Source organism: Panthera uncia, chromosome A2 (genome assembly GCF_023721935.1).
Source record: "Panthera uncia isolate 11264 chromosome A2, Puncia_PCG_1.0, whole genome shotgun sequence".
In the NCBI taxonomy this organism is placed as follows: domain Eukaryota; kingdom Metazoa; phylum Chordata; class Mammalia; order Carnivora; family Felidae; genus Panthera; species Panthera uncia.
The window spans coordinates 67,950,620-67,966,616 of record NC_064816.1 but is presented as its reverse complement, the minus strand read 5'-3'; positions in this window follow the sequence as shown (position 1 = coordinate 67,966,616).

Below are 15,997 nucleotides of genomic sequence, written 5' to 3'. Positions count from 1 at the left end.
GTGGTGAGGAGTTCCATATGGCTTGAGTTTAAGACTCCATCTTCTGGAGTTGGGCGGAGGTCAGATCATAAAGACAGTGCAGGCCATGCAGGGACTTGATGCTTCCCCCTTTAGTCAATGGCTCTTAGAGCAGCAGTGGCAACCTCACCTGGAATCTTGTTAGAAATGCAAAATTTAGGGCCCCGCCCCAGACCTGTTGATTCAGAAACTCAAAAGTCTGTGCTTTAACAACCTCTTTAATTTATTCTCATGCAACAAGTTGAAGAACCACTGAGTTTGCAACACTGCCTGCACATGAGGGGTCTGCTCTATGGTATCCAACCTGTGCAGTCCTACAGGATCCCAAGCTCAGAACAGCCCATGCTTGGTTTAATGCTCTGCTGCCACCATTTTGAAATTCTTAATTAATTTTTGAACGAGGCCTCACATTTTTTTTTTTTTTTTGCACTGGGCCCCACAAATTACATAGCCAATCCTGGGCGGGTGATTCTAAACATTTTCTTAATGTTTATTTATATTTGAGAGAGATAGAGCACGAGTTGGGGGAGGGATGGGCAGTAAGAGAGGGAGACACAGAATCTGAAGCAGACTCCAAGCTCTGAGCTGTCAGCACAGAGCCCAACGTGGGGCTCAAACCCATGATCCATGAGACCATGACCTGAGCCAAAGTCAGATGTCTAACCAACTGAGCCAAACAGGCAAACCTCCCAGGTGATTCTAATGGCAGCCAGTGCTGAGAACTGCCAGGTTAGGGAATGTAGTAGAAATAATGCAACTCAACTTTAACAAGACATTTAACAATACTGCAGGATGGCCTCATAGTCAAGTTGGACAAATGTTGAGTGAATCAAGTTATAATCATGTGGATTAAAAATTAATTGATAAAAATTCAAAAATTGGCTAAACTGGACTAGTGATAAGCCTAAGGAGTCCTCATGGCAAGTTACAGATCTCTTTTCTGTTCTGATAGAAATGTTAATTTGGATAAAGATATTAAAGTAATGCTTGTGTGTTTACAGATGACACCATCCAATACTCTGGTTGAGAGAATAAAAATACACCTACCATCAATGGTGTGCTGGAGCTGGTGCACATACGTTCACAAGAAGAGACTGTGTACATCTCGTCCCCAACTCACTGCTTCATGCCATTACACCTAGAGCCTGAAATCAGCCACGATTGGAGTATGTGAATGACAGAGGCTGAGCAACAGTTCACAAAGCCCATTGTTAAACAATTATCTGCAACACTCCTGATCACCACCGCTCTTTATTGAGGACCAGATTTAATTCACATCATATCATTCCACGTGTTGCATTTTGCAGAGAAGAAAACTAAGGGTAATACAGGCTGGACGACTTTCCTAACATCCGTAAGTAGAGACGCCAAATGTCAACATCAACACCGTGTGCAAACATAGTTTTTCCACAACGTGCCCTATCAGTGAGAAAATCAGAATATGAAAGGCCTTTAGCCTTCAAATAAAGTCCAAATTCAGCAAGATAAACACAAAATACAATCGTAAGACTCTTGACTTAGAATCCAAACAATTGCACAAATATCAGATGGGAAAAGAGGGTTTAACTACAGACCTATAAAAGGAGCTTAGGGATATTTGAGAATATGCTCTGAATTGATCAGCAGTGTGATGCCCATCCCTGACATGGCTTTAAACTGGATGACGTATTCATGAATCCATCATGACCTGGGCCACATAGTACCCAGCCACCAACAATGGCTCCTTTCCTGTCATATCTTTCCCACCCCGCTGCTCTCAGCCAGCATATCCTTGTCCATCCCCTTCACTGTGTTCATTCCGTCAGATTAAAGCACTCTCTTTCAAGTGAATATTCAGTCAATTCAAAGTTTGGGAAGGATTCTCTATGGGGGATGATTCTTCTCCAGTGGGATTCTCCTCTACTTCTTCCACATATCTTCAGAGCAGAGGCAGAGAGGAGTCTAGCCTTTGTGCTGTCCCCTAGGTCCCCACTGGTGGCCAGTGAGGTCTCCCTGATTCCCCAGGTCATGAGTCCTCCCAGCAAGGTGTCCTGCTAACACACACTGTGAAGGTCTGCACCTCCCACCACGTACCCCATGGTCCGCTCCTCCCTCACCTACTCGTCCTGAGCCTTCCAGCCTACAGTTCTGACAGCATTTCTGTGCCCCCTCACCCTAAACAGGATGCGCAAAACTTCTGCATCCCTACCCTTCCACCCTATGACTCTAACAAAAAAATTGCCACATCATCGGTCATTAAGGAAAGGAAAATTAAAATCTCGGTGTGATACTACACACCCATGAGAATGGTGAAAATTAAAAAGACACTACAGCAAGTGTTGGTGGGTATAGAGATTAACTGTAACTCTCCTACACATCTCGTGGGAATGTAAAACTCAGCATGTCCGTGAATGGCCCAGTCTTTCCCTTGTTGGGTATTCACGAAAGAGAGCTAAGTGCATGCAATGCCCAGGCTTGAACAGGGAGTTATGTCTCATCCGAGCCGCCTGAGGCCCAAAGATTATACGTGGCATCCTGAGAAGGAATGGGACCTGGGGTCATTTTTAATAGGATCTTTCCCAAGAGGACACCTGTCATAGGATGAGGGAACAAAGATAGTCCAGGTGAGATGGGGCATAGTGAGGGGTGGACTCAGAAAGACTCTCAGCAGAGCAGGGACCCTTGGATGAGACCAGGAAGGGCTCCAGGTCCAAAATGCACCTCAAGGAGATGCCACCCTCATTTTCCACACTACACCTTCTCGCCTGTTACCAGCAGGTAAAAGAGATTTAATTCTAAGTCCAATGCAAGGCTGTTGAAATATCCACTAGACTGAACATTGTAATTATCATACAGAAAGTCTGAGGACCTTCCATCACCTAGGAAATATCAGAGACGTCACAGGTCCTGCCATAGGATGGGGGAAAACCTTGGGACACAAAAATAAATATGCACTTGGATCACATCCCCAGAATAGTACCTATTTAATCAACTTGCTATGCTATAAAATGCTTTAAAATACAGAAAATGTTTGACTAAATCATAGTGCATCCATATAATGGGCCAGTATGAAGGTAATTTAATGATTTTTATTAATCCCCATGTTATAGCCTGGTGTCATATTTCCTACTGGTTTCTTCCAGCAGAGTCCTGGGTTCGAATCTTCCCCATGAAGCACTTTTGGATACTGCCAGATGACCTTCAGGACCTCTTGACCAGGACAATCCACAGGCAGGAAAAAATGGAAAAATGAATTTAAAATCTTACGTTAACTAAGTGCTGAGCCAGAGCAGGAAGTCTAGAGCAAGGGACTTAACACAAATAATGACCTTCTGCTTGCCATCATTGGCACCTCCTAACTGTTCTCACTGTTCCCAGTTGACGGTGTTTTCTTCCCACAGCACAGAAAGCCTTTAAAGAAACACCATTTAATAGCTTCCCTTCCATCTGGGTCAAATCCATACTCCTCACCCCACCCCCCCACACTGTGTGTGACCAGATGCTCCCCAGCTGCCGCTGTTCCCTGAAGCTCAAGCACATGTGCACCCCATGGCCTTTGCACCTCCTGTGTCCTCTGCATGGGTCCATTTCCTCCTGACCCACTCTCTCCCTACCCATGTCTCTGTTCAAATGTCACCAACCAGAGAAGCCAACTCCCCACCCCGACATCACTCTATCGCTCCCACCTCCATTTATTGTACTTAGTCCATAGCTCTTATCACTATCTGCCATGGTTTATATTGGTGTTTTCAACAGCCAAACCTCCCTAGAATATAGGAATATTTTGGCTAGAACTCCAGTGCCTAGAGTAGCGCCTGGCACCTGATGGGCTCTTCATAAGTTCTTGAACTGCGGACCCCCGGCCAGAGAGGCAAGGAGGGCATGGTGAAGGGAGGGGACAAGGTGAGTGGAGGTTGATGTGGGGCTAGGAGAGAACAAGTTCTTGAGCCAGGGAGAGCCCTGCAGACCCTCCCATTAGCTGATGGGAGGCCTGCCTCTCACGTGTGGTTGGCAGTGTTCTCCTGGGACAGTCGTTTGACAAAGCTGCCATGTAAGGTCATCTGCCCCTCCCCCTGTGCCCGCACCACGATGGGCTCCATCCTCCTCCCGCACACACTCCCCATATACTCCTGAAATAAACCAGCCTTCTCCAGTTTCCCAGGCCTGGAGGGAAAAGACCTTATTTGGGGTGATGGGGATGGCTGCATTTCCATTATTATTTTGTTTGCACCTCAGTGCTCCTCCCTCTTTCTCACTTTTCCTGCCAAAGTACCCTTTGCAGCACCTCCTTCCTTTCTTACCAGCCCATCCTCCGCTCTGGCTCCTCTCTGCTGTACACACTGAATTACAACCAGGACAGAACGAAACCTCGCGGGATGTTGGGCTCTCCCCCCTCTCTTCCTCACACTCAACACTGTTGACTGGTCTGTATTCTAGTCTTCAGGGTCTCATCCTCACCCACACGGCCACCTTTGGAGTTAGAACTTTTGTCCCCACCAGTGCATGGAAACCTCTCCCCCGAACGTCACCAAAGAGCTCCTATCGAGCAAACCCTTAAGATTAACCTACTAGATTTCTTCAGAGCTTTCAGACATAGTTTCTTGCTGCCTACTCCAAGAGAAACGTTCTGCTTCTATGGTTTGTGTCACTTTCTTTCCTCTTTCTGCTCCTATCTCTAATACTTTCCTAGCCTTACACAGTCTTCTCCTCAACCAGTTGCTATTGATAGCCACATAGGCTGTGCGCTACACAACTCCAGAGTTTGCCCTTCCCCTGGACATTGATATGATCAGTGCCTGGAAATGTGCCATGCACAACCTGCCCAACTGTGCAAAGAAGCTCCATATCCACTCTACATGTTACTATTCACAATATTCCATTTCTATGCGCTGTACTTTTCACTCTTCATTCTCACACTGGGCAAATTCATCTGATCCAATAACTTTAAGCACTGTATATATGATGATGACTTCGTCATAAATAGATAATCTCCAGTTCATGATTCTGGGTTTATGTAAGAAGCGTGTATTTTTATTGGTATTCTGGACATTTCTCTCTGGGTGACCCACAGACATCTCAAATTCAACATTTCCAAAACTCAACTCAATGTCTTTGTCACTCATCAAAGCAAATGTTCTCCTGTATACCCAGTTTTGGTTAATGGATGTATTATCCATCTGGTGACCCAAGTCAGAACTCCAAGAACTGTCCTTTAATGCTTTTTCTCCCTCACTTGCTAAATTTCATATTTCCCAAGGTCCTGCTAAATGAATGTATCCCACCTCCCCTTCCCTACTCTTCCAAATATGCCCCTCTTCATCTCCCTGAGGCTCTTGCAGAAGGTTCCAGTATCTCTCCCTCTGCAATCCAACTTTAGCACCGTACCCTTAATTGTCTTAATAAAACGCAAATCTGACCTTGTCACTTTCCTACTTTAAAATCCTCATTACCTTGAAAATGATATCTAATCTTTCACAACTAGTACCCTCTTGCTGGTGCTCTGGTTTCATATCACGCCAATTTCTACCTACACCTCCTACCCCAGCCATGCTCGGTATCACTGTTACAGAGCAAACCAGGCCTCTGGCACAGCTCCATGCTTTGGGACATTCCAGCCCCCATGTTGGGCATGTCTGCCTCATGCCAGACCACCTAGAACATGGTTCAAAATCAAGCCCTCCGTAGACCCCATGCTCAGCTCACACCAGACTAGCCACTTTTCTTCTGTGCCGCCAAGGAAACGTGTATATAATTCTGTGTTTGTCTTATCTGACTGCATAGTGGTCTGTGGGTGATTGTTTGAGGGCCAAGCTCATGTCTTATTCAAACTTGCATCCTCTGTGCCTGACCCAGCACCTGACACAGAGTATGTCCTCCATAAACACATGTTGATGAGTGATGAAAAGCTAAATGAGTCACCATCTAAATAAGACAAGGAATTGAATATATTTTACATGATTGGAATTGGTGATACACAGAAGTATTGAAATAGAAATGCTTGCCTATGCTTGATCTAAGGTAGAAAGCACTGAACCTTTCATCATTGCATATGATGTTTCCAGTTGATTTTTTAAATTTTTTAATGTTTATTTATTTTTGAGAGAGAGAGACAGAACATAAGCAGGGGAAGGGCAAAGAGAGAGGGAGACACAGAATCTGAAGCAGGCTCCAGGCTCCAAACTGGCAGCACAGAGCTTGATGTGGGACTGGAACCCATGAACCATGAGATTATGACCTGAGTCAGAGTTGGACACTTAACTGACTGAGCCACCCAGGCTCCCCTGCAGTAGATTTTTTTGAAGATAGTCTTAATCAGTTTCAGAAATTTTCCTTCTGTTCATCATTTGTTGAGATTTCTTTAAATCATGAATGGATGTTGAATTTTGTCAAATATTTTTCTTCACTTTTGAAGTGATTATGTTTTCTTCTCCTTTTTTTCTGTCAATAAGGTGAATTGCATTCATTTATTTTCAAATATTAAAGCAACCTTGCACTCCTGGAATGAAACTTATGGTCATGTGTTATTTTTTGCAAGTACTATTTTAAATTCAATTTACTAATTTTATGAAGGATTCTTTTATCTATGTTCATTAGGAATACTGCTCTGTAGTTTTCTATTTTATGACATTTTTATCTGCTTTCAGTAACAGGGTAATATTTATTTCATAAAATAAATTGAAAAGAACATTTTCCTCCTCTATTTTCTGAAAGACTTTTATAAGAGTAGCTTTATTTTTTTTAAATATTTAATAGGAGTCATCTAGGACTGGAGTTTCCTATATGAGAAATTTTATATTATAAATTATATTTCTTTAATTGATGTAGATTATTCAAGTTTTGAATATACATATATTCAAATATATATATTCTGTAATATAGATAGAGCTACTCCTATTTTGGTAATCTGTTTCCTATTTCTAATTATTTTATAATAATTTACATTGTTTAAAGAATGTATCCTTTTCATCTAGGTTGTTAGATTTACTGGCATGAAGTTGTTAATATTTCCTTTTTATCTTTTCAATATCTATAAGTTCTGTAGTGATGTCCCCTCTTCCACTGCTGATATGAATAATTTCTGTCTTCTCTCTTTCTTACTTGATCAGTCTAGAGATAAAAATCTGTGTTTTCTGCCATTGTTAGTGTAGTATCCTAGAAACTACAACTAAGTCAAGACACATGATAGTTGTTCAGGTCTTCTTTCTTTGCTGCATGCTTGCTTAGTTTTTTTCAATTTTAAGAAAGGGATGTTTTAATCTCCAGATATTACTGTGGAATTGTCTACTTCTCCTATTAACCCTGTCAATTTTTGCTTCGTATATTCTGGAACTCTGTTATTAGGTGTATACACATCTATGATTGTTAGCAGCAGCAGCAACTTCCAGAAAAGTAGTCTCTAAGACTCATCAACTTCAGAGGTTCAGGCAGCTAATTGGAAGCAGATTTTCTGCAATACATGCATTTCCAATGATTTTTCTTCCTACATTAAACTTACTCTACTCAAAAAAGTTAGAGCGATTTCTTTTTTCCTGTCCAACACTTTAGAGCTATAGCGACAAACAATATTTGCATAGTTGTATTAAATAAATTCTGAAAATTTATTTAGTAAAAAATATGATACACATACTATAGGTAGGATGTGAGAAGGTCTGAAATTAGAGGTGAGGTGTGGGTTTAGTATGAAAGCTAAACCTCATCTCCCATAGTAGGAAATAAAATAATAGTCTGACATTGAAAAAAATCCAGAAATAACAACTTATATATGTTATATTCAAATATGAAAATAACCACAAAAGAAAACATTTAAAAGAATTGTAATTGTTTCCCTCTGGGGAGAGGGATTTGAGGGTAGGGAAGGGTGAGAAAGACGGAGCAAAAGAATGCTTGTTTTATTATTAGCACTAGAGTATTATTTGACTCTTTAAACTATATACACATATGCTTTGATGAAAATAACATTTTAACTTAAAATTTTAACTTGAAGTAGGACTCCATCTGTGTCAAGGACCATATAAGTGCCACATCAAGGGAATATTCAATAGAAGAAAAAAATCAGGGCGTTGCTTGACAGGTTTGGGTTTCAGAGCAGAGATGTAATTTAACTTGAGCCTTAAAATATGGGAACAAGTGAAAATAGATTTTAAGTTAGTGATATTACCAGGTTATAAATGTTTTCCAGGAAATATAAACCCATGACAGCTTACAGTCCTGAATGTTTAGTGACATTTCCAGTCCCAAGGCTCACTGAACACTCAGACTAACAGTTGCCTTTCTCCAACATCCTTTTTTATTTCTGTGACATTGTGGAACTTTCTGGCCTAGAGTTGTCCTGCTTCCAAAATGGGCTAACATCCAGCGTTATGGCACATTCGGAAAATGAGGAAATAAAAGCAAAACTTGGCTTCTTTAGAAAATATGAAAGTCTATTCTAATTAATTATACAAGTAGTATATAATTTTTCTTTGAGGATTCAGAAAGCCCTTGAGTTGAATTCACTTAAATAAATTAGAAACAACAACTTAGTAATAGCAAAACTCTGAAGAGTCTAGAAATTTAGCTAGGCAGATATACTATGGGATATACAGATATGGCAATTTTATTATTTTCCAGTATACCTGAAATTTTTTCTGGGTCCAGTTCTTCACTTGGATGAAATTTAAGACAAGTTCCATGAATCTTCAGGTAACTTCCAATTTTAAAAAGTCTCATTTTAATAAGTAAAATTTTCCAGTTCCATGAAATGAAAGTGATCTTACTTTGGAGTTAAATTACAACTTAACTCCCTCCACAAGCTCAGGACAATTGCAGATGAAGTCCTGAAGTCAAGAAAGCTGGTGCTGTTGGACCACCCGTCCTTTCCTATTGTACATTTCGTACACAGCATTGTGTATTCCTTCCCTAACTGCTAATCTGAAGGATGGCGTCTCCAGCTTTGGAGTAGAGGAAAGAAGGAATAGAGAGGAGCAGAAAATTTTTACTTGACTAGCACAGTGGCTATTTATCCTGCTGTCTGGTCCTTGCAGGTGCTTAAACCAGGGCCTTTGAATGGGGCTTTGCATGGGTTGGGGGACCCCTCTCCTTTCTGTCTGATAATCTTTAATCAACTATTTCTGTGATGTTGGCGGTGCATTATCCCCAGTTATTCACTTACATCTCCTTCTTTAGCCAACGTGCACCTTCTTTCTGCTAAGATCTCTTCTTTTCTCCAGCTGTTCTTCATAAAAATCTTTAGAAAGCCATACTGACTCTATTACAGGCTCCCCACAACTGAGAAACCCTCACCGAGTCACTCTGAGTGCAGATTGCCCACAGAAGCCATTGCTTTCATTCCTCCATTAAACTGATTGTTGGCCCATATCTCAATGTATAGATTGTCCATGAGGGTGTGAGCGGCAATGATGTATCTGTAGTGGACACGTGGAACTCTTTGTACCCAGTCCTGTTGCAGCGCCACTATCTTGGATTTGAGAAGAAGTGGAAAGGAGAGAGGAATCACAGATACTAACATTTCTTTTAAAAAGCACACTCATAATCTTTCATTTTCAACTGTTTTATACTTTTGAGGTGGGTAAGATATGTAAGAGATACTAGGTCAGATTATGATGCCTCCTTGGTAAGTCCTTCATGGTATTGTGTGTTGCACCTGGAGACATGTCTCCCATTTCCCCCTTTATGATGGGACCTACTGCCCCAATTTCTGGGAGTGCTGTCAGTCCCCAGCCCCTGCAGGAACAATTTGGCAGCGGAAAGCTGTCTCACCCATGATCACACCCTTCCGTGGACAGCAAACATCCAATGACTGATGGAGACAGAGGTATCAAGGAGACCATTTTGACACAGTCTAGAACAACTTTGACAGGCAATTTCAATTCCCCATGAGGTTGTTAGGCCTGCATCACAGCTCAGCTTCTACCTCTACCCAATCCTGCTTTTTTCCTCCACATTTTACAGACATTGATGCCAAGCGCACTACTTAACAAATATCCTGGACACTAGCCCCTATCTCAGAGTCAGCTTCCTGGAGAGTAAAACACCATGGCAATAGTGTTACATATCAATGAGCTGTGGCATTTACTGAATCTTGCTGCTCCAGCTAGAACGTCTATGTTTATATTTTAAAACACCATTTAAAGCAAAACAACACGTACACTAATGGCCTTATGCTGAGATGGATTATTGATAGACAATAAAGATAATTTAACCTCACTGGAATTTGTTATACAGGGTGTAAAACACTATACTTTGGTGATTTAAACATAGGACTCAAGAACTTAAATTTATTCAAATTGTTCATCCCTTTTTTTGGACTATCTGTATACTCTGCTTGTGTAGTGCATGTATTACAATCTATTGTAATTATCTCAAATGTCAAAGTGTGGATTTATCAAAGGCAAGGACTGTCTCTTTTCATGTTTGTATTCCTGGCACCTCGATGAGAAATAAAGCAACACAACCAGAATTAGAAGTTCTTAAAAATTAAGAAACAGAATTCAGAAAAGAAAAAGAATCATATCAGAAATGAAGACTACACTAAGCAGACCAAGAGCAAGCAAACATACAGATCATTCCTCAAGAGAAGTAAAAAGTAGGGAAGAGAAAAAAAATTAAAAATCAAAAATCAAAGGAAAAGGAGAACAAAAGGATTTTTTAAGTGACAAGTGTTAAAGAAAGACACAGAAGAATCAGCACACAGATGATACGAGTCCCTGAAGAAGAAAACCAAATCAAGGGGAAAGAGCAAACGACAAAAAATCTAAATCAAGAAAACTCTTCTGAACTTAAACGAGCTACTTGAAGCTACCTACAAACAAGCAAATCACTGAGACTACTGAGAATACTGACCCAGAATGCTCGATACCAAAAGAGTCTACCGAAATAACTGGACTTCAAAGAAGAATAAAAAATCCTTTGGACTGCTTGGCCAAAAAGCAAGACTAATAAGGGAAGAATTAGATTATTATCAGATTTTTCAAAACTAATATTTTATGACAGAAGAAAATTGAGTAATGTTTTTAGAATAGTCAAAAAGAAAAAAAAAATTAGTACTCAGGGGTTTTTATATCCCAAGACCTCACTTTCAGGTTTAAAGGACACATACAAACTTTTACCAAATGCAAGAACTCAGGGAAAAAGTTCCCAAGATCCCTTTGAGAAATCTACTGAGTGTGTTTCAGATAAACCAAATACTAGAAAGACATTGACGTAAGGATTGGTGGTGAACAGTATACATAGAGTTCCTTGTAGAACTAATTATAAATTGACCTTTGATACACACTCACACACAGGATAAAAATTTTTAACTCTTTCCACCAAACAGGCCTCAAAACACTGGCCAAGCAAAAAACAGTGATTTTCCATAGCATTCACATTTTGTCTTACAATAAGATTTCCCGCTAAAAGAAAGCAAAATTTCTTGGTTGAGTCCATGTTTAGGGTAAGAAATGTCCAAGACCACCCTGAAACATTTTGTCACACCAGACAGAGAGTAAATTATTAAAGATCACTAGGAATGTACTTAGAAGTCAGCTTGAAGAACAAAACATGGAATGATCTCAAAAAGGACAATTACAGGTGATTGAAACTCAGCATGTATTTAAATCCATAAGTGTATCATAATATTATTACAATAATATTAAGACAACATATCTGGTTTCCTTAGAAGAGGATAGGGAATAAATTCATATTTTAAAAATTGTTTAAATAAAGGTGGGGGGGCACCTGGGTGGCTCAGATGGTTAAGCGTCCGACCTCTGCTCAGGTCATGATCTCATGGCTTGTGAGTTCAATCCCCACTTTGGACTCTGTGCTGACAGCTCAGAGCCTGGAGCCTGCTTTGGATTCTGGGTCTCCCTCTTTCTCTGCCCCTACCCTGCTCATTCTCTCTCTTTCTCTCTCTCTCTCTCAAAAATAAATACACATTAAAAAAAAGAGAAAATGGAAAAATCTTGCATTTATCCTTCCTTCTCCCTAAGAATTAAATCAGATTATAAAATAGTAGATGAGGTAGTACACCTTTTATAAAGCTATTCTAACCTAATAATAAAAAGTAGTGATAAAATTAGAATATCATCATTTTGTACTATACAGTGAATTAACAGAGTTAGGTATTGAGCACCAACAGATACTAACATCACAAAAAGAGAGACAACAATATATTCTGTGTCTCCCGATGAAAATACATACCAACACCTACCATGTTGCCAAAGAGATAAAACATGAATATGATCAAGCCTCTGGATCCAACTTCCAATTTACAAGAAATACAGATATCAGAGGAATCTTTTAACCTGCATCAAGAGAATACAATCAGCAAAACCTAGACTACAATAAACTTGCACCAAATACCCTCATTGTTCAACAGGTAAGTCGTAAGGAAAATAAAGGAATAGAAGAGTGACTTTCTAGATTAAAAGAGACTTAAAAACATATCCATTTATTTAATGCAAGGCCCTGTGATAATTTCTAGGGATGCATATGAGCGTGATAAAACTACGAGGAAAAGTAAGGAAGTGACTAATGTAAAGTCAGGATAATAGTTACTGGGGGTGGAAGGTTGTAATTTCCAATCACACATCAAGAGACTTCCGTGTGATTAGTAAAGTTTTACTTCTTTACTGAATGGTAGTTGCAAAAGTGTTTGCTTTGTTACTCATTAAGATATATATTTGTTTTATGTAGTTTTCTATGTCTGTGTTTTTTTCTACAAGAAAAATTTTTTTAAATATAAAATGAAATTTCTCAGAAAAATCACTGTGGGTGATGAAGCTTCAAACCTCTGCATTTTAGCTTTTAAGAATCTACCCCACAGTTTCAGCATAATCCATGTCAGAATCCCAGCTGTCTTCTTAGAAACTGATAAGGTGATTTTAAATTTCATGTGGAATTTCTAGTTTATTAATTTATTTTAGAGAGACAGAGAAATTGAGCAGGGGAGGGGCAGAGAGAGAGGGAGAGAGAGAATGTCAAACAGGCTCCACACTGTCAGCACAGAACCCAATGTGGGACTCGAACTCACACACCATAAGATCATGACCTGAGCCAAAACCAAGAATCGGATGCTTAACCAACTGAGCCACCCAAGTACCCCCAAAATTCATGTGGAATTTCAAAGGATTCAAAGTAGCCAAAAAAATAAAAAATAAATAAAATAAATAAATAAAATGAAAGAGAGAAGAGAAGAGAAGAGAAAAGAAAAGAAAAGAACAAAGTAAGAAGACTTATACTTCCTGATATCAAAACATGTTAGGAAGCAATAGTTACCAACACTATGCTACTGATACCAGGATAGACATATAGGTCAGTGGAATAGAGTTGAGGGTGCCAAATAACTAAAATGGGGAAAGAATGGTCTTTTCAACAAACTATGCTCAAACAACTGGACAGGATAAATTCAATGCTTACCTTACACCACATACAAAAAATTAACTCAAACTAGATCAAAGACCAAAATGTAAGGACCACAACTATAAAACTCTTAAAAGAAAACGTAGCGGTAAATCTCCATGACCTTGGATGCGACAAAAGATTATTAGATATGACATCAAAACCATACAAAAATATATATAGATATAGATATAGATAGACATAGATATAGATATAGATATAGATATAGATAATTTGGACTATATCAAAACCAAAAATTTTTGTGCTTAAAAGGATGCAACCAAGAAAGTGAAAAGGTAATGCAAAGAATGGAAAAAATATTCACAAATCAAATATCTGATAAAGAAATTGCACATGGAATACATAAGGAAGTCTTACACTCAATAATAAAAAGACAAATAACCCAATCAAAAAAAGAGAAGAATCTGAATAGACATTTCTCCAGGAAAAATGTACAAATAGCAATAGATACATGAAAAGATGCTCTACATTATTAGTTATCAGAGAAATGTAAGTCAAAACCACAATGAGATATAGCTTCACATCCAGTAGGGATGACTAGAATCAAGAACTAGATTATAACAAGTGTTAGGGAGGCTATGGAGAAATTGAAACACTTATACCCTGATGATGGGAATGTAAAATGGTATATCTTCCTTGGACAGCATTCTAGAAATTCCTCAAATAATTAAACATAGAGTTATAGTATAACTCAGACATTCTACTCCCAGGTATATGCCCAAGAGAAATAAAAATATGCACCTACCAAAAAACTTTACATGAATGTGCATAGCAGCATTATTCATAATAATCAGGGCTAGAAAAAAAAAAAAAAAGAACCAAATGCCCACCAACTATATATTTGGATAAGCAAAGTGTGGTAAATCCATACAATGGAACATTATTCAGCCATTAAAATAAATGAAACATTAATACATTCTACAACATGGATGAACCTTGAAAACATTATGCTAAGTGGAAAAAAAAACAGACATAAAAGACTGCATCTTATATGACTCCACCCATATGAAATGTCCAGAACAGGGAAATAGAGAGAGACACTAAGTACATTAGTGGTTGCTCAGGGCTGAAGGAGATGGAAAGCAGTGGGATGGTAGCTAAATGATATAGTCTTTTTTTCAGGTGATGAAAATGTCCTAAAATTGGTTGTGGTGACGATTGCACACATTTGCTAATATATTTAAACCATTTAATTGTGCACTTTAAATGATATGTGAATTATATCTCAATAAAGCTAATAAAAAGACAAAAAGAATGACTTTTCGAATGACTGCACATTAGATCTGAAAAGTGGCCAAAAAAAAAAAAAAGACAGAGATAGCCAAGGAATAACATGATACATATTTTAAACTAATGTTTAAAACTAGTCTGATTAGTATTCTCAAAAGAATGAGACTATATTTATCCATGAAACAAGTACAGGACATTATGAAGCAGAAACAATTTAAGAGATAAGCTGCAGAATAAAGTAAAGTATATCCACTAAAAATAATCACAGAAGTAGTAAAAAAAAAAAGGGGGGGGGGGAGAAAACAAATGACATAGAGAAGCAATCCAGCAGGCCCAGCATCCTCCTGATAAATGTTTCAGAAGGAGAGAATTACGAAAAGGAGAGAAATGAAACTATCAAATAACAAGAGAAGAAAATTTCTCAGATGTAAAAGTCTTTAGATTGCGAGACCCAAGTGCTCAGGACAGTAAATGAATAAAGGTGCTTACCTCGACACATGGCATGAAATTTCAGAACATCGAAGATAAAGAAAAAGATATATAAACTCCCCTATAGTTTAAAAAATAAAACCTCATCCACAAAGGAACAAACATCAAGCTTCTCAGCAGCACATTGAATGTCAGCAGATGATGGATCAATGCCTTCCACAAGTCATTCCCTGCTTTCAAGTCAGTCAATCAAGTAAGAGTAAAGAATAAGCCACGTAGTGGTTACTTGATTTGTCAGGTTGGATGGCCCAGCACTCAACTTCTTTGCTATTCGGATCTCATTCTTACAGACCTTTACCTCTCTTCCATTATATGGAATCTTAGTAGGAGGAAATTCCTGACTCTTACCTCTCACTACCTACTCACCATTCCTAAAGTTGACAGGCTTCTCCGAAGAAGACATATAAATGGCCAACAGACGCATGAAAAGATGCTTAATATCATTCATCATCAGGGAAATGCAAATCAAAACCACAACGAAATAATACCTCATACTGTGAGGATGGTTATTATCAAAATAAATACATAAATAACAAACATTAACAAGGATGTGGAAAAATTAGAGCCCCTGTGCTCTGTGGGTGAGAATTTAAGGTGGTACGGCACTACAGAAAACACTAGGGAGGTTTCTCAAAAACAAAAAAACAGAACTACCATATGATCCAGGAATCCCACTTCTGGTTGTCTATGCAGAATTGGAATAAGGATTTCAGAAAAATATTTGCACTCCTGTGTTCAGTGCTACATTATTCATAATAGCCAAGATGTGGAAACACCTAAATGTCTATCAAGGGCGGCATTTAGAGGAAGGATTAGCCTTCAGATTTTTTTAAGTAACGAAGTAACTTGTCTTATTTTTAAATATGATGACTTTATA